Raw genomic sequence first — 20,689 nt, 5'->3', positions numbered from 1 at the left:
ACTGATGTGTGCCGTTACTCGGCCAGGTTCTCCAGGGAAGATGATGATAAATTAGGCTGACATCTGTAACTGAGGAGAGGGGGGGCGATGGGAACTGAACCCCCTTTAGTGATGTCACAAGCCTGCAAGTATAAGTCACTGCCCTCAGCCCGGCCTTCATTCTTGCACCAAGACCCGCTGATGAATTGGGGCATCTGGCTCTGCCGACCAGCATGGTTCGCTGTATTATTAGCATTGGATGTAAAACTTAACTTTCACTTTCCTATTAAAACGAAAACACAATGTGAAAAACTCAAACCACCTAAGGCTTCTTTCACACTTCCGTCTTCCAAATCCGCACAGGATCCGTCAAGACGTTGAAATGACGGATCCAGTGCAGATTGTGGAAAACGTGTGCACTGGGCCCGTCTGACAGACCCGTCGAGGCTATGTGCACCTGTTGTGTATGCGTCTTCGTAGCGGTTTTCTGCTGCAAAAACGCATACACAACACAAACCAGGTTAAAAATAAAATAAATAATCGCAATATTCTCACCTACCGGCGTTCCCGCGCAGTGTCACCGAATCACCGATGTTCCCGGCAGCTGGCGTTACTTCCTAGTAATACGTCGCGAAATCTCGTGAGAAGTTGCGATCTCACGAGACCGCGACTTCTTGCAAGATTTCGCAATGTATTACTAGGAAGTAACGCCAGCTGCTGGGAGCATCGGTGACGCTGCACGAGAACGCCGGTAGGTGAGGATATCGCGATTTTTAAAAAATTTTTTAATTATTTTTACGATTATATCTTGGTACTATTGATGCTGTATAGGCAGCATCAATAGTAAAAAGAGAAAGAGCGAGAGAATTTCCCTAACTGGAAAGTCTTCCACACATGCTCAGATTGAAAAGGCGGCATCCGTCGCTGGATTCCTGCTTTTCACAGGCAGCGACGCATCCTGCGCCCATAGACTTCCATTGTAGCCAGTGACGGGCAGCGCAGGACCCATCGCTGACCGATTTTCCGACGTGCAGAAAAAACGTTGCTCTGAACCTTCTCTCTGCCCGACGGACCGTTTTTTTATGCAGGATCCAGTGAAAGACGGATGAAACGGATGGCCATCCATCACAATTCGGATACGATTAGAGAACACGGCACTCAGTAAATATGAGGATTGGCGGTGCTCAAGTAGGGTGTCCACCCCGTAGATAATAGATGAATAAAACTTGGCACTCAATTTGAGAAGAAAAGCTTCTTAGTTTATTGATGCATCCAGACAAACAAAAGTGCTAAACGTTTTCGGTCCAACACTGAACCTTCGTCAGAGCGTTTCTTTGACATTGACTATGAAACATATAAATGAATACAGTGTCACATGATGCGGAAATATACGTCATATAATGCAAAAAACGAAAAAGAGATCTAATGGTGAAAAAACAAAAATCTACGTGATGCTCCATCTGGTTCAGGGAGACATGTGCCAGAGAGATGAGTCTATCCAGAACAATAGGTGCTCCGTGCGAGGTGGAGATATAGTCCGTGCTGAGATGCTGGATAAGGGAAGTAACAATAGTGCTGGAGATGGAAGGACGCTGGTAATAGTGCGACCTCAGGCCGAGAGGGTCTAGCTCAGTGAGGAGAGTAAACAAAAGGATACATAGCAGAAATGCACTCTACAGATACTAGAAACGCAGACATGAGATACAGAATACGCCTCCAGTGAAGCTATATGGAATAGCATAGTGGATGGTCTAACGTGAGGACCTTTCCCCTCGGCTTTGGCTTTTTGCAGCATACTGCAGCTCTTGGATTTTCTGTTCTTGCTAACGCTCATCCAGGCTTTTTGGCTTCCTCATCCAGGTAGTATGTTGCTCCCACTTACTCCATTACTCTACCTCTCTTCTGTGTGTAGCTCCAGACGTTCATTTTCCGTTAGGCATCATTTACATCATTCTCCTTTTCCACTTTTCTCTTTCAGGACCCATGTTACCTACGTTTTTTGTTCTCTCTTCCTCATTCATTTTCTTTTTTTTCCCTGTTTTCTGGGATGCCCACTTACATTTATGTGCACAGACTCACGTATCCCTTATTCTTCTAGGTCCTCACGTTAGACCATCCACTATGCTATTCCATATAGCTTCACTGGAGGCGTATTCTGTATCTCATGTCTGCGTTTCTAGTATCTGTAGAGTGCATTTCTGCTATGTATCCTTTTGTTTACTCTCCTCACTGAGCTAGACCCTCTCGGCCTGAGGTCGCACTAACCGAGACATGGTTAGATGAAAGCTATGACTGGGCAGTTAACTTACAGGGTTACAGTCTGTTTAGAAAGGATCGTAAAAATCGGAGAGGAGGAGGGGTTTGTCTCTATGTAAAGTCTTGTCTAAAGTCCACTTTAACCCCTTCCCGACCTTTGACGCCACGTAGGCGTCATGAAAGTCGGTGCCATTCCGACCCATGACGCCTATGCGGCGTCATGGAAAGATCGCGTCCCTGCAGATCGGGTGAAAGGGTTAACTCCCATTTCACCCGATCTGCAGGGACAGGGGGAGTGGTAGTTTAGCCCAGGGGGGGTGGCTTCACCCCCTCGTGGCTACGATCGCTCTGATTGGCAGTTTCACTTTCAACAGCCAATCAGAGCGATTTGTAATATTTCACCCATTATAACGGGTGAAATATTACAATCCAGCCATGGCCGATGCTGCAATATCATCGGCCATGGCTGGAAATACTAGTGTGCCCCCACCCCTCCGATCGCCCCCCCAGCCCTCCGATCTGACCGGTACACTGCTCCGGCTCCCCTCCGTCCAGTGCTCCGCTCCCCCCCGTGCTCTTGTCCGCTCCCCCCGTGCTCCAATCACCCCCCCTGCACTCCGATCCACCCCCCCCCGGTGCTCCGTTCCACCCCCCCCCGTGCTCCATTCCAGCCCCCCCGTGCTCCGTTCCACGCCCCCCGTGCTCCGTTCCACCCCTCCCGCACTCCGATTCCCCCCCCCGTGCTCCGATCCCCCCCCCCCGTGGTCCCCCCCCACCCCATCATACTTACCGATCCAGCCGGGGTCCCGTCCGTCTTCTCCCTGGGCGCCGCCATCTTCCCCCCTTTGTCACCCCCATAGGTAGGGACAATAAAAAAATAAAGAAATTTTTTTTTTCCACTAATGTTAGAATAGGGTTAGGGGTAGGGTTAGGGGTAGGGTTAGGGCTAGGGTTTCGGTATGTGCACACGTATTCTGGTCCTCTGCGGATTTTTCCGCTGCGGATTTGATAAATCCGCAGTGCTAAACCGCTGCGGATTTATGGCGGATTTACCGCGGTTTTTCTGCGCATTTCACTGCGGTTTTACAACTGCGATTTTCTATTTGAGCAGTTGTAAAACCGCTGCGGAATCCGCACAAAGAAGTGACATGCTGCGGAATGTAAACCGCTGCGTTTCCGTGCAGTTTTTCCGCAGCATGTGTACAGCGATTTTTGTTTCCCGTAGGTTTACATTGAACTGTAAACTCATGGGAAACTGCTGCGGATCCGCAGCGTTTTCCGCAGCGTGTGCACATACCTTTAGAATTAGGCTATGTGCACACGGTGCGGATTTGGCTGCGGATTCGCAGCAGTGTTCCATCAGGTTTACAGTACCATGTAAACATATGGAAACCAAATCCGCTGTGCCCATGGTGCAGAAAATACCACGCGGAAACGCTGCGTTGTATTTTCCGCAGCATGTCAATTCTTTGTGCGGATTCCGCAGCGTTTTACACCTGTTCCTCAATAGGAATCCGCAGGTGAAATCCGCACAAAAAACACTGGAAATCCGCGGAAAATCCGCAGGTAAAACGCAGTGCCTTTTACCCGCGGATTTTTCAAAAATGGTGCGAAAATATCTCACACGAATCCGCAACGTGGGCACATAGCCTTAGGGTTAGGGTTGGAATTAGGGTTGTGGTTAGGGTTAGGGGTGTGTTGGAATTAGGGTTGTGGTTAGGGGTGTGTTGCGGTTAGGGTTGTGATTAGGATTATGGCTACAGTTGGGATTAGGGTTAGGGGTGTGTTGGGGTTAGTGTTGGAGGTAGAATTGAGGGGTTACCACTGTTTAGGCACATCAGGGGTCTCCAAACGCAACATGGCGCCACCATTGATTCCAGCCAATCTCGTATTCAAAAAGTCAAATGGTGCTCCCTCACTTCCGAGCCCTGACGTGTGCCCAAACAGTGGTTTACCCCCACATATGGGGTACCAGCATACTCAGGACAAACTGCGCAACAATTACTGGGGTCCAATTTCTCCTGTTACCCTTGTGAATCAAAAAAAATGCTTGCTAAAACATAATTTTTGAGGAAAGAAAAATGATTTTTTATTTTCACAGCTCTGCGTTGTAAACGTCTGTGAAGCACTTGGGGGTTCAAAGTGCTCACCACATATCTAGATAAGTTCCTTGGGGGGTCTAATTTCTAAAATGGGGTCACTTGTGGGGGGTTTCTACTGTTTAGGCACACCAGGGGCTCTGCAAACGCAACGTGACACCCGCAGACCATTCCATCAAAGTCTGCATTTCAAAAGTCACTACTTCCCTTCTGAGCCCCGACGTGTGCCCAAACAGTGGTTTACCCCCACTCATGGGGTATCAGCGTACTCAGGAGAAACTGGACAACAACTTTTGGGGTCCAATTTCTCCTGTAACCCTTGGGAAAATAAAAAAAATTCTGGGCTAAATAATTATTTTTGAGGAAAGAAAACGTATTTATTATTTTCACGGCTCTGCATTATAAACTTCTATGAAGCACTTGGGGGTTCAAAGTGCTCACCACACATCTAGATAAGTTCCTTTCGGGGTCTAGTTTCCAAAATGGGGTCACTTGTGGGGGGTTTCTACTGTTTAGGCACATCAGGGGCTCTGCAAACGCAACGTGACGCCCGCAGAGCATTCCATCAAAGTCTGCATTTCAAAACGTCACTACTTCAATTCCAAGCCCCGGCATGTGCCCAAACAGTAGTTTACCCCCACATATGGGGTATCAGCGTACTCAGGAGAAACTGGACAACAACTTTTGGGGTCCAGTTTCTTCTGTAACCCTTGGGAAAATAAAAAATTCTGGGCTAAATAATAATTTTTGAGGAAAGAAAACGTATTTATTATTTTCACGGCTCTGCATTATAAACTTCTATGAAGCACTTGGGGGTTCAAAGTGCTCACCACACATCTAGATAAGTTCCTTTGGGGGTCTAGTTTCCAAAATGGGGTCACTTGTGGGGGGTTTCTACTGTTTAGCCACATCAGGGGCTCTGCAAACGCAACGTGACGCCCACAGAGCATTCCATCAAAGTCTGCATTTCAAAACGTCACTACTTCACTTCCGAGCCCTGCCGTGCGCCCAAACAGTGATTTACCCCCACATATGGGGTATCAGCGTACTCAGGAGAAACTGGACAACAACTTTTGGGGTCAAATTTCTCCTATTATCCTTGGCAAAATAGGAAATTCCAGGCTAAAAAATCATTTTTGAGGAAAGAAAAATTATTTTTTATTTTCATGGCTCTGCGTTATAAACTTCTGTGAAGCACCTGGGGGTTTAAAGTGCTCAATATGCATCTAGATAAGTTCCTTGGGGGGGTCTAGTTTCCAAAATGGGGTCACTTGTGGGGGAGCTCCAATGTTTAGGCACACAGGGGCTCTCCAAACGCGACATGGTGTCCGCTAACAATTGGAGCTAATTTTCCATTCAAAAAGTCAAATGGCGCGCCTTCCCTTCCGAGCCCTGCCGAGTGCCCAAACAGTGGTTTACCCCCACATATGAGGTATCGACGTACTCGGGAGAAATTGCCCAACAAATTTTATGATCCATTTTACCCTACTGCCCATGTGAAAATGAAAAAATTGAGGCGAAAAGAATTTTTTTGTGAAAAAAAAGTACTTTTTCATTTTTACAGATCAATTTGTGAAGCACCTGAGGGTTTAAAGTGCTCACTATGCATCTAAATAAGTTCCTTGGGGGGTCTAGTTTCCAAAATGGGGTCACTTGTGGGGGAGCTCCAATTTTTAGGCACACGGGGGCTCTCCAAACGTGACATGGTGTCCGCTAAAGAGTGGAGCCAATTTTTGATTCAAAAAGTCAAATGGCGCTCCTTCCCTTCCAAGCCCTGCCGTGCGCCCAAACAGTGGTTTACCCCCACATATGAGGTATCAGCGTACTCAGGACAAATTGGAAAACAACTTTCGTGGTTCAGTTTCTCCTTTTACCATTGGGAAAATAAAAAAATTGTTGCTAAAAGATAATTTTTGTGACTAAAAAGTTAAATGTTCATTTTTTCCTTCCATGTTGCTTCTGCTGCTGTGAAGCACCTGAAGGGTTAATAAACTTCTTGAATGTGGTTTTGAGTACCTTGAGGGGTGCAGTTTTTAGAATGGTGTCACTTTTGGGTATTTTCAGCCATATAGACCCCTCAAACTGACTTCAAATGTGAGGTGGTCCCTAAAAAAAATGGTTTTGTAAATTTCGTTGTAAAAATGACAAATCGCTGGTCAAATTTTAACCCTTATAACTTCCTAACAAAAAAAAATTTTGTTTCCAAAATTGTGCTGATGTAAAGTAAACATGTGGGAAATGTTATTTATTAACTATTTTGTGTCACATATCTCTGGTTTAACAGAATAAAAATTCAAAATGTGAAAATTGCGAACTTGTCAAAATTTTCGCCAAATTTCCGTTTTTATCACAAATAAACGCAGAATTTATTGACCTAAATTTACCACTAACATGAAGCCCAATATGTCACGAAAAAACAATCTCAGAACCGCTAGGATCCGTTGAAGCGTTCCTGAGTTATTACCTCATAAAGGGACACTGGTCAGAATTGCAAAAAACGGCAAGGTCTTTAAGGTCAAAATAGGCTGGGTCATGAAGGGGTTAAGGGAGGATATTAGCGAAGGGAATGAGGATGTCGAGTCCATATGGGTCGAAATTCATGGAGGGAAAAATGGTAACAAAATTCTCATTGGGGTCTGTTACAAACCCCCAAATATAACAGAAACCATGGAAAGTCTACTTCTAAAGCAGATAGATGAAGCTGCAACCCATAATGAGGTCCTGGTTATGGGGGACTTTAACTACCCGGATATTAACTGGGAAACAGAAACCTGTGAAACCCATAAAGGCAACAGGTTTCTGCTAATAACCAAGAAAAATTATCTTTCACAATTGGTGCAGAATCCAACCAGAGGAGCAGCACTTTTAGACCTAATACTATCTAATAGACCTGACAGAATAACAAATCTGCAGGTGGTCGGGCATCTAGGAAATAGCGACCACAATATTGTACAGTGTGATGAGGGAACAGCCGCCATCTTGGAACAGGCATGCTATCAGATTGGCGTGACTCCATTTTGTCTCCTGGACACAGGAGTGCTCCTGGCCCCCACCTTTGCTAATGAATAGAGTTCCTATTAGTATGCTAACGGGCTGAGCTCATTGTAAACTGTAGACGGTAGTTCAAAGCCCCATGAGGAAACCACGCCACCAGGGGGCTTGGAAATGCTTGGGGGCTTAATTAAAACACGCATGCCAAGTGGCCACTGGATACACATCTATTATGGCAGCCCAGCCAAACCGTATCCAACATGGAATTGTGAATTATGGACGCATCGTCCGAGGTACAGGCTCATAAAAAATATTCTCATTACCCTAAAGAAATTGTACATCCAACAGTGTGACTCCCGTGACGGTGGAAGGTCTGAAACCCGAGATATAGGGATCAGCCTCCCACAGGGACCGAATGGGTCCAGGTTTGATCCCAGTACGACCGGCAGAACAAACCACAGGCGCTGGTACTGCCCGTGTGCTGATCCGATCATCCTGAGAGAAGTTATCCCATTTATTAGATATTGGAATAAATCTTGCAGGGAGACAGAGGGGGTGGAGATTGCTAAGCCCACCCAGCTGCAGGCAGGGGGGCTCAGCCAGGTACAAGAAGAAGCTGAGGTCACTGGGAGGGTCTCACTCCACAGAAGAAGATGATGATGATGACGACATCTTAAGGAACAGGGTATGCCAGCCAGAGGGGAGCAAGCACATGCTTTCTGGGGGCTGCCCGGCAACTAAATTTTTGGACCTGCGGAATGCTATGCCCCCCGGCTTCCACAAGCGACCTTCGACCTGGTAAATTGACCTCCAGCTTTATACCTTTAAGCCTTGTATTATTGTTGTTATATTGTACTCTTACTGTAACTCTTGATATATTGTGATTGTATATTTCTTGTAATTATCTAGTGCGCCCTTAAGGAAATTAAATCATAAATTAATTTTGGGCTGATCCTTTTACTCTGATTGCGAATCTTAGAATACCCAGGGTGGGTAACAGGGCAGTCTCCCCGGCGGCCATTTGCTCTAGGTGCAGTCCCTTTACTGACCTGAGAGACAAAGGGGGCGCCGGAGAGCTGGACCTGTGTAGTGACGTCACGGATTGGTGACGTGGGAGGAAGGGGTAATCCTTCACATACAGTTTCACCTGTCTTTCACTAGGGGGACTTGTCAGGGAGTCACAAAAACATTGAACTTTAGGAAGGCAAAGTTTGACCAGCTTAGAGATGCCCTTAATCTGGTAGACTGGGACAATATCCTCAGAAATAAGAATACAGATAATAAATGGAAAATGTTTAACAACATCCTAAATAGGCAGTGTAAGCGGTTTATACCTTGTGGGAATAAAAGGACTAGAAATAGGAAAAACCCAATGTGGCTAAACAAAGAAGTAAGACAGGCAATTAACAGTAAAAAGAAAGCATTTGCACTACTAAAGCAGGATGGCACCATTGAAGCTCTAAAAAACTATAGGGAGAAAAATACTTTATCTAAAAAACTAATTAAAGCTGCCAAAAAGGAAACAGAGAAGCACATTGCTAAGGAGAGTAAAACTAATCCCAAACTGTTCTTCAACTATATCAATAGTAAAAGAATAAAAACTGAAAATGTAGGCCCCTTAAAAAATAGTGAGGAAAGAATGGTTATAGATGACGAGGAAAAAGCTAACACATTAAACACCTTCTTCTCCACGGTATTCACGGTGGAAAATGAAATGCTAGGTGAAATCCCAAGAAACAATGAAAACCCTATATTAAGGGTCACCAATCTAACCCAAGAAGAGGTGCGAAACCGGCTAAATAAGATTAAAATAGATAAATCTCCGGGTCCGGATGGCATACACCCACGAGTACTAAGAGAACTAAGTAATGTAATAGATAAACCATTATTTCTTATTTTTAGTGACTCTATAGCGACAGGATCTGTTCCGCAGGACTGGCGCATAGCAAATGTGGTGCCAATATTCAAAAAGGGCTCTAAAAGTGAACCTGGAAATTATAGGCCAGTAAGTCTAACCTCTATTGTTGGTAAAATATTTGAAGGGTTTCTGAGGGATGTTATTCTGGATTATCTCAATGAGAATAACTGTTTAACTCCATATCAGCATGGGTTTATGAGAAATCGCTCCTGTCACCAATCTAATCAGTTTTTATGAAGAGGTAAGCTATAGGCTGGACCACGGTGAGTCATTGGACGTGGTATATCTCGATTTTTCCAAAGCGTTTGATACCGTGCCGCACAAGAGGTTGGTACACAAAATGAGAATGCTTGGTCTGGGGGAAAATGTGTGTAAATGGGTTAGTAACTGGCTTAGTGATAGAAAGCAGAGGGTGGTTATAAATGGTATAGTCTCTAACTGGGTCGCTGTGACCAGTGGGGTACCGCAGGGGTCAGTATTGGGACCTGTTCTCTTCAACATATTCATTAATGATCTGGTAGAAGGTTTACACAGTAAAATATCGATATTTGCAGATGATACAAAACTATGTAAAGCAGTTAATACAAGAGAAGATAGTATTCTGCTACAGATGGATCTGGATAAGTTGGAAACTTGGGCTGAAAGGTGGCAGATGAGGTTTAACAATGATAAATGTAAGGTTATACACATGGGAAGAGGGAATCAATATCACCATTACACACTGAACGGGAAACCACTGGGTAAATCTGACAGGGAGAAGGACTTGGGGATCCTAGTTAATGATAAACTTACCTGGAGCAGCCAGTGCCAGGCAGCAGCTGCCAAGGCAAACAGGATCATGGGGTGCATTAAAAGAGGTCTGGATACACATGATGAGAGCATTATACTGCCTCTGTACAAATCCCTAGTTAGACCGCACATGGAGTACTGTGTCCAGTTTTGTGCACCAGTGCTCAGGAAGGATATAATGGAACTAGAGAGAGTACAAAGGAGGGCAACAAAATTAATAAAGGGGATGGGAGAACTACAATACCCAGATAGATTAGCGAAATTAGGATTATTTAGTCTAGAAAAAAGACGACTGAGGGACGATCTAATAACCATGTATAAGTATATAAGGGGACAATACAAATATCTCGCTGAGGATCTGTTTATACCAAGGAAGGTGACGGGCACAAGGGGGCATTCTTTGCGTCTGGAGGAGAGAAGGTTTTTCCACCAACATAGAAGAGGATTCTTTACTGTTAGGGCAGTGAGAATCTGGAATTGCTTGCCTGAGGAGGTGGTGATGGCGAACTCAGTCGAGGGGTTCAAGAGAGGCCTGGATGTCTTCCTGGAGCAGAACAATATTGTATCATACAATTAGGTTCTGTAGAAGGACGTAGATCTGGGGATTTATTATGATGGAATATAGGCTGAACTGGATGGACAAATGTCTTTTTTCGGCCTTACTAACTATGTTACTATGTTACTATTACCAGCGTCCTTCCATCTCCAGCACTATTGTTACTTCCCTTATCCAGCATCTCAGCACGGACTATATCTCCACCTCGCACGGAGCACCTATTGTTCTGGATAGACTCATCTCTCTGGCACATGTCTCCCTGAACCAGATGGAGCATCACGTAGATTTTTGTTTTTTCACCATTAGATCTCTTTCGTTTTTTGCATTATATGACGTATATTTCCGCATCATGTGACACTGTATTCATTTATATGTTTCATAGTCAATGTCAAAGAAACGCTCTGACGAAGGTCCGGTGTGGACCGAAAACGTTTAGCACTTTTGTTTGTCTGGATGCATCAATAAACTAAGAAGCTTTTCTTCTCAAATTGAGTGCCAAGTTTTATTTATCTGTCATCCATCACAATCCGTCGCTAATACAAGTCTATAGGAAAATGCAGGATCCTGCATTCTCAAAAAAACGACGGATTGTGACAGGAGCTGAAAGACAAGTGTGACGCCGGCCTAAGTGAGGGAAAACTCATACAATGGACTAACAGGACACGAAAGGAAATATTCAAAGAAAAGCTGATTACAACAGGGGCCTACAATCAGACCGAATAGCACATGTGCTGTATATCCCTCGTCTGCTAGATTTGTGGTGGTATGTATTCCCAATACCAGCCTCAATCTCCAAAGAACCACGAAAAATGCTTGGCCCATTGTAGCCATGAGCTACCACCGAAAGAGCCGGGGACACTTGTTAATGTGTCAGCCCCATAGTAATCAATAGCGTTTAACGGACACGATTGATCAGTGCCGCTTTGTTCCTGTTGCCTTCATAAGTTAGGCTATTGCCATACACCTTCTGCCCAAATAGGTGCTGCACCCTTATGGTGGCCAAGACGAGTTTACTTGTTATTGTCTATCAGCCTATAAACTGCAGCAAATTACAAGAGGCCCAGAAAAAAAAAAATATTCAACCAAAACATTATTGAGCCAGGAATCACACATATATCTCAGGTTTCTGATTCTTCACTTGTAAACGTCCCGTAGAGATTTCTGGCACATTAATATAAGCAGGTCATTATATTGCATTTTATACCAGTTGTTTGCAGTGCGGTTAATTTAACCCCAAAATGTGTTTGGGCAACAACGATATGGTTAGATGTCACCCATTTCCTACAAAGAGTATGTCACGTTACTCTGATCGAAGGGGAAGCGGGCGAAGGGCGTCTAATCCCCGGACCGGCTGCGTTACATATTCCCCGCTCGTGTCCTTTACATCGTAGAGGACCAGAAGTGCGTCAGAGGCCCCTGTGTATGGCCTGCGACTCCCTGCCCGTCCTTGGACCGCACCAAGTGCGCCTGGCAGTGCATGGAGGGCATAACCCCTAGTATTACCACGCAGACGCTTTCATTGTGCCCGTGCAGTGCATGGAGCCCATAACCCCTAGTATTGGCACGCAGACGCTTTCATTGTGCCCGTGCAGTGCATGGAGCCCATATCCCCTAGTATTGGCACGCAGACGCTTTCATAGCTCCTGTGCAGTGCATGGAGCCCATAACCCCTAGTATTGGCACGCAGACGCTTTCATTACTCCTGTGCAGTGCATGGAGCCCATAACCCCTAGTATTGGCACGCAGACGCTTTCATTGCACCTGTGCAGTGCATGGAGCACATAACCCCTAGTATTGGCACGCAGACGCTTTCATTACTCCTGTGCAGTGCATGGAGCCCATATCCCCTAGTATTGGCACGCAGACGCTTTCATTGCTCCTGTGCAGTGCATGGAGCCCATAACCCCTAGTATTGGCACGCAGACGCTTTCATTGCACCTGTGCAGTGCATGGAGCCCATATCCCCTAGTATTGGCACGCAGACGCTTTCATTGCTCCTGTGCAGTGCATGGAGCCCATAACCCCTAGTATTGGCACGCAGACGCTTTCATTGCACCTGTGCAGTGCATGGAGCCCATATCCCCTAGTATTGGCACGCAGACGCTTTCATTGCTCCTGTGCAGTGCATGGAGCCCATAACCCCTAGTATTGGCACGCAGACGCTTTCATTGCACCTGTGCAGTGCATGGAGCCCATAACCCCTAGTATTGGCACGCAGATGCTTTCATTGCTCCTGTGCAGTGCATGGAGCCCATATCCCCTAGTATTGGCACGCAGACGCTTTCATTGCTCCTGTGCAGTGCATGGAGCCCATATCCCCTAGTATTGGCACGCAGACGCTTTCATTGTGCCTGTGCAGTGCATGGAGCCCATAACCCCTAGTATTGGCACGCAGACGCTTTCATTGTGCCCGTGCAGTGCATGGAGCCCATATCCCCTAGTATTGGCACGCAGACGCTTTCATTGCTCCTGTGCAGTGCATGGAGGGCATAACCCCTAGTATTGGCACGCAGACGCTTTCATTGTGCCCGTGCAGTGCATGGAGCCCATATCCCCTAGTATTGGCACGCAGACGCTTTCATTGCTCCTGTGCAGTGCATGGAGGGCATAACCCCTAGTATTGGCACGCAGACGCTTTCATTGCTCCTGTGCAGTGCATGGAGCCCATATCCCCTAGTATTGGCACGCAGACGCTTTCATTGTGCCTGTGCAGTGCATGGAGCCCATAACCCCTAGTATTGGCACGCAGACGCTTTCATTGTGCCTGTGCAGTGCATGGAGCCCATAACCCCTAGTATTGGCACGCAGACGCTTTCATTGTGCCCGTGCAGTGCATGGAGCCCATAACCCCTAGTATTGGCACGCAGACGCTTTCATTGCTCCTGTGCAGTGCATGGAGGGCATAACCCCTAGTATTGGCACGCAGACGCTTTCATTGCTCCTGTGCAGTGCATGGAGGGCATAACCCCTAGTATTGGCACGCAGACGCTTTCATTGTGCCCGTGCAGTCCATGGAGGGCATATCCCCTAGTATTGGCACGCAGACGCTTTCATTGTGCCCGTGCAGTGCATGGAGCCCATATCCCCTAGTATTGGCACGCAGACGCTTTCATTGCTCCTGTGCAGTGCATGGAGGGCATAACCCCTAGTATTGGCACGCAGACGCTTTCATTGTGCCCGTGCAGTCCATGGAGGGCATAACCCCTAGTATTGGCACGCAGACGCTTTCATTGCTCCTGTACAGTGCATGGAGCCCATATCCCCTAGTATTGGCACGCAGACGCTTTCATTGTGCCTGTGCAGTGCATGGAGCCCATAACCCCTAGTATTGGCACGCAGACGCTTTCATTGTGCCCGTGCAGTGCATGGAGCCCATATCCCCTAGTATTGGCACGCAGACGCTTTCATTGCTCCTGTGCAGTGCATGGAGGGCATAACCCCTAGTATTGGCACGCAGACGCTTTCATTGTGCCCGTGCAGTCCATGGAGGGCATATCCCCTAGTATTGGCACGCAGACGCTTTCATTGTGCCCGTGCAGTGCATGGAGCCCATATCCCCTAGTATTGGCACGCAGACGCTTTCATTGCTCCTGTGCAGTGCATGGAGGGCATAACCCCTAGTATTGGCACGCAGACGCTTTCATTGTGCCCGTGCAGTCCATGGAGGGCATAACCCCTAGTATTGGCACGCAGACGCTTTCATTGTGCCCGTGCAGTGCATGGAGCCCATAACCCCTAGTATTGGCACGCAGACGCTTTCATAGCTCCTGTGCAGTGCATGGAGGGCACAACCCCTAGTATTGGCACGCAGACGCTTTCATTGTGCCCGTGCAGTCCATGGAGGGCATATCCCCTAGTATTGGCACGCAGACGCTTTCATTGCTCCTGTGCAGTGCATGGAGCCCATAACCCCTAGTATTGGCACGCAGACGCTTTCATTGCTCCTGTGCAGTGCATGGAGCCCATAACCCCTAGTATTGGCACGCAGACGCTTTCATTGTGCCCGTGCAGTGCATGGAGCCCATAACCCCTAGTATTGGCACGCAGACGCTTTCATTGCTCCTGTGCAGTGCATGGAGGGCATAACCCCTAGTATTGGCACGCAGACGCTTTCATAGCTCCTGTGCAGTGCATGGAGGGCATAACCCCTAGTATTGGCACGCAGACGCTTTCATTGCACCTGTGCAGTGCATGGAGCCCATAACCCCTAGTATTGGCACGCAGACGCTTTCATTGCTCCTGTGCAGTGCATGGAGCCCATAACCCCTAGTATTGGCACGCAGACGCTTTCATTGCTCCTGTGCAGTGCATGGAGGGCATAACCCCTAGTATTGGCACGCAGACGCTTTCATAGCTCCTGTGCAGTGCATGGAGGGCATAACCCCTAGTATTGGCACGCAGACGCTTTCATTGCACCTGTGCAGTGCATGGAGCCCATAACCCCTAGTATTGGCACGCAGACGCTTTCATTGCTCCTGTGCAGTGCATGGAGCCCATAACCCCTAGTATTGGCACGCAGACGCTTTCATTGCACCTGTGCAGTGCATGGAGCCCATAATCCCTAGTATTGGCACGCAGACGCTTTCATTGTGCCCGTGCAGTGCATGGAGCCCATATCCCCTAGTATTGGCACGCAGACGCTTTCATTGCTCCTGTGCAGTGCATGGAGCCCATATCCCCTAGTATTGGCACGCAGACGCTTTCATTGCACCTGTGCAGTGCATGGAGCCCATAACCCCTAGTATTGGCACGCAGACGCTTTCATTGTGCCCGTGCAGTGCATGGAGCCCATAACCCCTAGTATTGGCACGCAGACGCTTCCATTGTGCCCGTGCAGTGCATGGAGCCCATATCCCCTAGTATTGGCACGCAGACGCTTTCATTGCGCCTGTGCAGTGCATGGAGCCCATAACCCCTAGTATTGGCACGCAGACGCTTTCATTGTGCCCGTGCAGTGCATGGAGCCCATATCCCCTAGTATTGGCACGCAGACGCTTTCATTGCTCCTGTGCAGTGCATGGAGGGCATAACCCCTAGTATTGGCACGCAGATGCTTTCATTGTGCCCGTGCAGTGCATGGAGGGCATATCCCCTAGTATTGGCACGCAGACGCTTTCATTGTGCCCGTGCAGTGCATGGAACCCATAACCCCTAGTATTGGCACGCAGACGCTTTCATTGCTCCTGTGCAGTGCATGGAGGGCATAACCCCTAGTATTGGCACGCAGACGCTTTCATTGTGCCCGTGCAGTGCATGGAGCCCATATCCCCTAGTATTGGCACGCAGACGCTTTCATTGTGCCCGTGCAGTGCATGGAGCCCATATCCCCTAGTATTGGCACGCAGACGCTTTCATAGCTCCTGTGCAGTGCATGGAGCCCATAACCCCTAGTATTGGCACGCAGACGCTTTCATAGCTCCTGTGCAGTGCATGGAGCCCATAACCCCTAGTATTGGCACGCAGACGCTTTCATTGTGCCCGTGCAGTGCATGGAGCCCATATCCCCTAGTATTGGCACGCAGACGCTTTCATTGCTCCTGTGCAGTGCATGGAGCCCATAACCCCTAGTATTGGCACGCAGACGCTTTCATTGTGCCCGTGCAGTGCATGGAGCCCATATCCCCTAGTATTGGCACGCAGACGCTTTCATTGCTCCTGTGCAGTGCATGGAGCCCATAATCCCTAGTATTGGCACGCAGACGCTTTCATTGTGCCCGTGCAGTGCATGGAGCCCATAACCCCTAGTATTGGCACGCAGACGCTTTCATTGCTCCTGTGCAGTGCATGGAGCCCATAAACCCTAGTATTGGCACGCAGACGCTTTCATTGCTCCTGTACAGTGCATGGAGCCCATATCCCCTAGTATTGGCACGCAGACGCTTTCATTGCTCCTGTACAGTGCATGGAGCCCATATCCCCTAGTATTGGCACGCAGACGCTTTCATTGCGCCTGTACAGTGCATGGAGCCCATATCCCCTAGTATTGGCACGCAGACGCTTTCATTGCTCCTGTGCAGTGCATGGAGCACATAACCCCTAGTATTGGCACGCAGACGCTTTCATTGCTCCTGTGCAGTGCATGGAGCCCATAACCCCTAGTATTGGCACGCAGACGCTTTCATTGCTCCTGTACAGTGCATGGAGCCCATATCCCCTAGTATTGGCACGCAGACGCTTTCATTGCGCCTGTGCAGTGCATGGAGCCCATAACCCCTAGTATTGGCACGCAGACGCTTTCATTGCTCCTGTGCAGTGCATGGAGCACATAACCCCTAGTATTGGCACGCAGACGCTTTCATTGCTCCTGTACAGTGCATGGAGCCCATATCCCCTAGTATTGGCACGCAGACGCTTTCATTGTGCCCGTGCAGTGCATGGAGCCCATATCCCCTAGTATTGGCACGCAGACGCTTTCATTGCTCCTGTGCAGTGCATGGAGGGCATAACCCCTAGTATTGGCACGCAGACGCTTTCATTGTGCCCGTGCAGTCCATGGAGGGCATAACCCCTAGTATTGGCACGCAGACGCTTTCATTGTGCCCGTGCAGTGCATGGAGCCCATAACCCCTAGTATTGGCACGCAGACGCTTTCATAGCTCCTGTGCAGTGCATGGAGGGCACAACCCCTAGTATTGGCACGCAGACGCTTTCATTGTGCCCGTGCAGTCCATGGAGGGCATATCCCCTAGTATTGGCACGCAGACGCTTTCATTGCTCCTGTGCAGTGCATGGAGCCCATAACCCCTAGTATTGGCACGCAGACGCTTTCATTGCTCCTGTGCAGTGCATGGAGCCCATAACCCCTAGTATTGGCACGCAGACGCTTTCATTGTGCCCGTGCAGTGCATGGAGCCCATAACCCCTAGTATTGGCACGCAGACGCTTTCATTGCTCCTGTGCAGTGCATGGAGGGCATAACCCCTAGTATTGGCACGCAGACGCTTTCATAGCTCCTGTGCAGTGCATGGAGGGCATAACCCCTAGTATTGGCACGCAGACGCTTTCATTGCACCTGTACAGTGCATGGAGCCCATAATCCCTAGTATTGGCACGCAGACGCTTTCATTGCACCTGTGCAGTGCATGGAGCCCATAATCCCTAGTATTGGCACGCAGACGCTTTCATTGTGCCCGTGCAGTGCATGGAGCCCATATCCCCTAGTATTGGCACGCAGACGCTTTCATTGCTCCTGTGCAGTGCATGGAGCACATAACCCCTAGTATTGGCACGCAGACGCTTTCATTGCTCCTGTGCAGTGCATGGAGCCCATATCCCCTAGTATTGGCACGCAGACGCTTTCATTGCACCTGTGCAGTGCATGGAGCCCATAACCCCTAGTATTGGCACGCAGACGCTTTCATTGTGCCCGTGCAGTGCATGGAGCCCATAACCCCTAGTATTGGCACGCAGACGCTTCCATTGTGCCCGTGCAGTGCATGGAGCCCATATCCCCTAGTATTGGCACGCAGACGCTTTCATTGCTCCTGTGCAGTGCATGGAGCACATATCCCCTAGTATTGGCACGCAGACGCTTTCATTGCTCCTGTGCAGTGCATGGAGCCCATATCCCCTAGTATTGGCACGCAGACGCTTTCATTGCACCTGTGCAGTGCATGGAGCCCATAACCCCTAGTATTGGCACGCAGACGCTTTCATTGTGCCCGTGCAGTGCATGGAGCCCATAACCCCTAGTATTGGCACGCAGACGCTTCCATTGTGCCCGTGCAGTGCATGGAGCCCATATCCCCTAGTATTGGCACGCAGACGCTTTCATTGCGCCTGTGCAGTGCATGGAGCCCATAACCCCTAGTATTGGCACGCAGACGCTTTCATTGTGCCCGTGCAGTGCATGGAGCCCATATCCCCTAGTATTGGCACGCAGACGCTTTCATTGCTCCTGTGCAGTGCATGGAGCACATATCCCCTAGTATTGGCACGCAGACGCTTTCATTGCTCCTGTGCAGTGCATGGAGCCCATATCCCCTAGTATTGGCACGCAGACGCTTTCATTGCACCTGTGCAGTGCATGGAGCCCATAACCCCTAGTATTGGCACGCAGACGCTTTCATTGTGCCCGTGCAGTGCATGGAGCCCATAACCCCTAGTATTGGCACGCAGACGCTTCCATTGTGCCCGTGCAGTGCATGGAGCCCATATCCCCTAGTATTGGCACGCAGACGCTTTCATTGCGCCTGTGCAGTGCATGGAGCCCATAACCCCTAGTATTGGCACGCAGACGCTTTCATTGTGCCCGTGCAGTGCATGGAGCCCATATCCCCTAGTATTGGCACGCAGACGCTTTCATTGCTCCTGTGCAGTGCATGGAGGGCATAACCCCTAGTATTGGCACGCAGATGCTTTCATTGTGCCCGTGCAGTGCATGGAGGGCATATCCCCTAGTATTGGCACGCAGACGCTTTCATTGTGCCCGTGCAGTGCATGGAACCCATAACCCCTAGTATTGGCACGCAGACGCTTTCATTGCTCCTGTGCAGTGCATGGAGGGCATAACCCCTAGTATTGGCACGCAGACGCTTTCATTGCTCCTGTGCAGTGCATGGAGCCCATAACCCCTAGTATTGGCACGCAGACGCTTTCATTGTGCCCGTGCAGTGCATGGAGCCCATATCCCCTAGTATTGGCACGCAGACGCTTTCATTGTGCCCGTGCAGTGCATGGAGCCCATATCCCCTAGTATTGGCACGCAGACGCTTTCATAGCTCCTGTGCAGTGCATGGAGCCCATAACCCCTAGTATTGGCACGCAGACGCTTTCATAGCTCCTGTGCAGTGCATGGAGCCCATAACCCCTAGTATTGGCACGCAGACGCTTTCATTGTGCCCGTGCAGTGCATGGAGCCCATATCCCCTAGTATTGGCACGCAGACGCTTTCATTGCTCCTGTGCAGTGCATGGAGCCCATAACCCCTAGTATTGGCACGCAGACGCTTTCATTGTGCCCGTGCAGTGCATGGAGCCCATATCCCCTAGTATTGGCACGCAGACGCTTTCATTGCTCCTGTGCAGTGCATGGAGGGCATAACCCCTAGTATTGGCACGCAGACGCTTTCATTGCTCCTGTGCAGTGCATGGAGCCCATAACCCCTAGTATTGGCACGCAGACGCTTTCATTGTGCCCGTGCAGTGCATGGAGCCCATATCCCCTAGTATTGGCACGCAGACGCTTTCATTGCTCCTGTGCAGTGCATGGAGCCCATATCCCCTAGTATTGGCACGCAGACGCTTTCATTGCTCCTGTGCAGTGCATGGAGCCCATAACCCCTAGTATTGGCACGCAGACGCTTTCATTGCACCTGTGCAGTGCATGGAGCCCATAACCCCTAGTATTGGCACGCAGACGCTTTCATTGCGCCCGTGCAGTGCATGGAGGGCATAACCCCTAGTATTGGCACGTAGACGCTTTCATTGCTCCTGTGCAGTGCATGGAGCCCATAACCCCTAGTATTGGCACGCAGACGCTTTCATTGCACTTGTGCAGTGCATGGAGCCCATAACCCCTAGTATTGGCACGCAGACGCTTTCACTGCTCCTGTGCAGTGCATGGAGGGCATAACCCCTAGTATTGGCACGCAGACGCTTTCATTGCTCCTGTGCAGTGCATGGAGCCCATAACCCCTAGTATTGGCACGCAGACGCTTTCATTGCTCCTTGTGCAGTGCATGGAGCCCATAACCCCTAGTATTGGCACGCAGACGCTTTCATTGCGCCCGTGCAGTGCATGGAGGGCATAACCCCTAGTATTGGCACGTAGACGCTTTCATTGCTCCTGTGCAGTGCATGGAGCCCATAACCCCTAGTATTGGCACGCAGACGCTTTCATTGCTCCTGTACAGTGCATGGAGGGCATAACCCCTAGTATTGGCACGCAGACGCTTTCATTGCGCCCGTGCAGTGCATGGAGCCCATATCCCCTAGTATTGGCACGCAGACGCTTTCATTGCACCTGTGCAGTGCATGGAGCCCATAACCCCTAGTATTGGCACGCAGACGCTTTCATTGCTCCTGTGCAGTGCATGGAGCCCATAACCCCTAGTATTGGCACGCAGACGCTTTCATTGCTCCTGTGCAGTGCATGGAGCCC

General features: G+C 49.0%; 1 protein-coding gene and 2 long non-coding RNA genes across 3 annotated transcripts in view; 1 reads left to right on the top strand and 2 right to left on the bottom strand.

The window, feature by feature from the left end:
• ZNF148 (zinc finger protein 148) overlaps positions 1-20,689 on the bottom strand; it is a 47,629-nt gene that overhangs the window by 16,416 nt on the left and 10,524 nt on the right. The gene's annotated exons all lie outside the window — the stretch shown is intronic.
• On the bottom strand, positions 1,217-1,745 carry LOC138645782 (uncharacterized). The gene is made up of 2 exons (XR_011314755.1): positions 1,637-1,745; positions 1,217-1,521 (listed from the first exon to the last, which is right to left on the bottom strand). It is a non-coding gene; the product is annotated as an uncharacterized lncRNA (long non-coding RNA).
• LOC138645781 (uncharacterized) lies at positions 10,723-11,076 on the top strand. The gene is made up of 2 exons (XR_011314754.1): positions 10,723-10,868; positions 10,971-11,076. It is a non-coding gene; the product is annotated as an uncharacterized lncRNA (long non-coding RNA).

The sequence above is a fragment of the Ranitomeya imitator genome, chromosome 7 (genome assembly GCF_032444005.1).
Source record: "Ranitomeya imitator isolate aRanImi1 chromosome 7, aRanImi1.pri, whole genome shotgun sequence".
NCBI classification, from domain to species: Eukaryota; Metazoa; Chordata; class Amphibia; order Anura; family Dendrobatidae; genus Ranitomeya; species Ranitomeya imitator.
The sequence above is the reverse complement of the archived record's forward strand: the minus strand, read 5'-3'. Positions and strand labels throughout refer to the sequence as shown.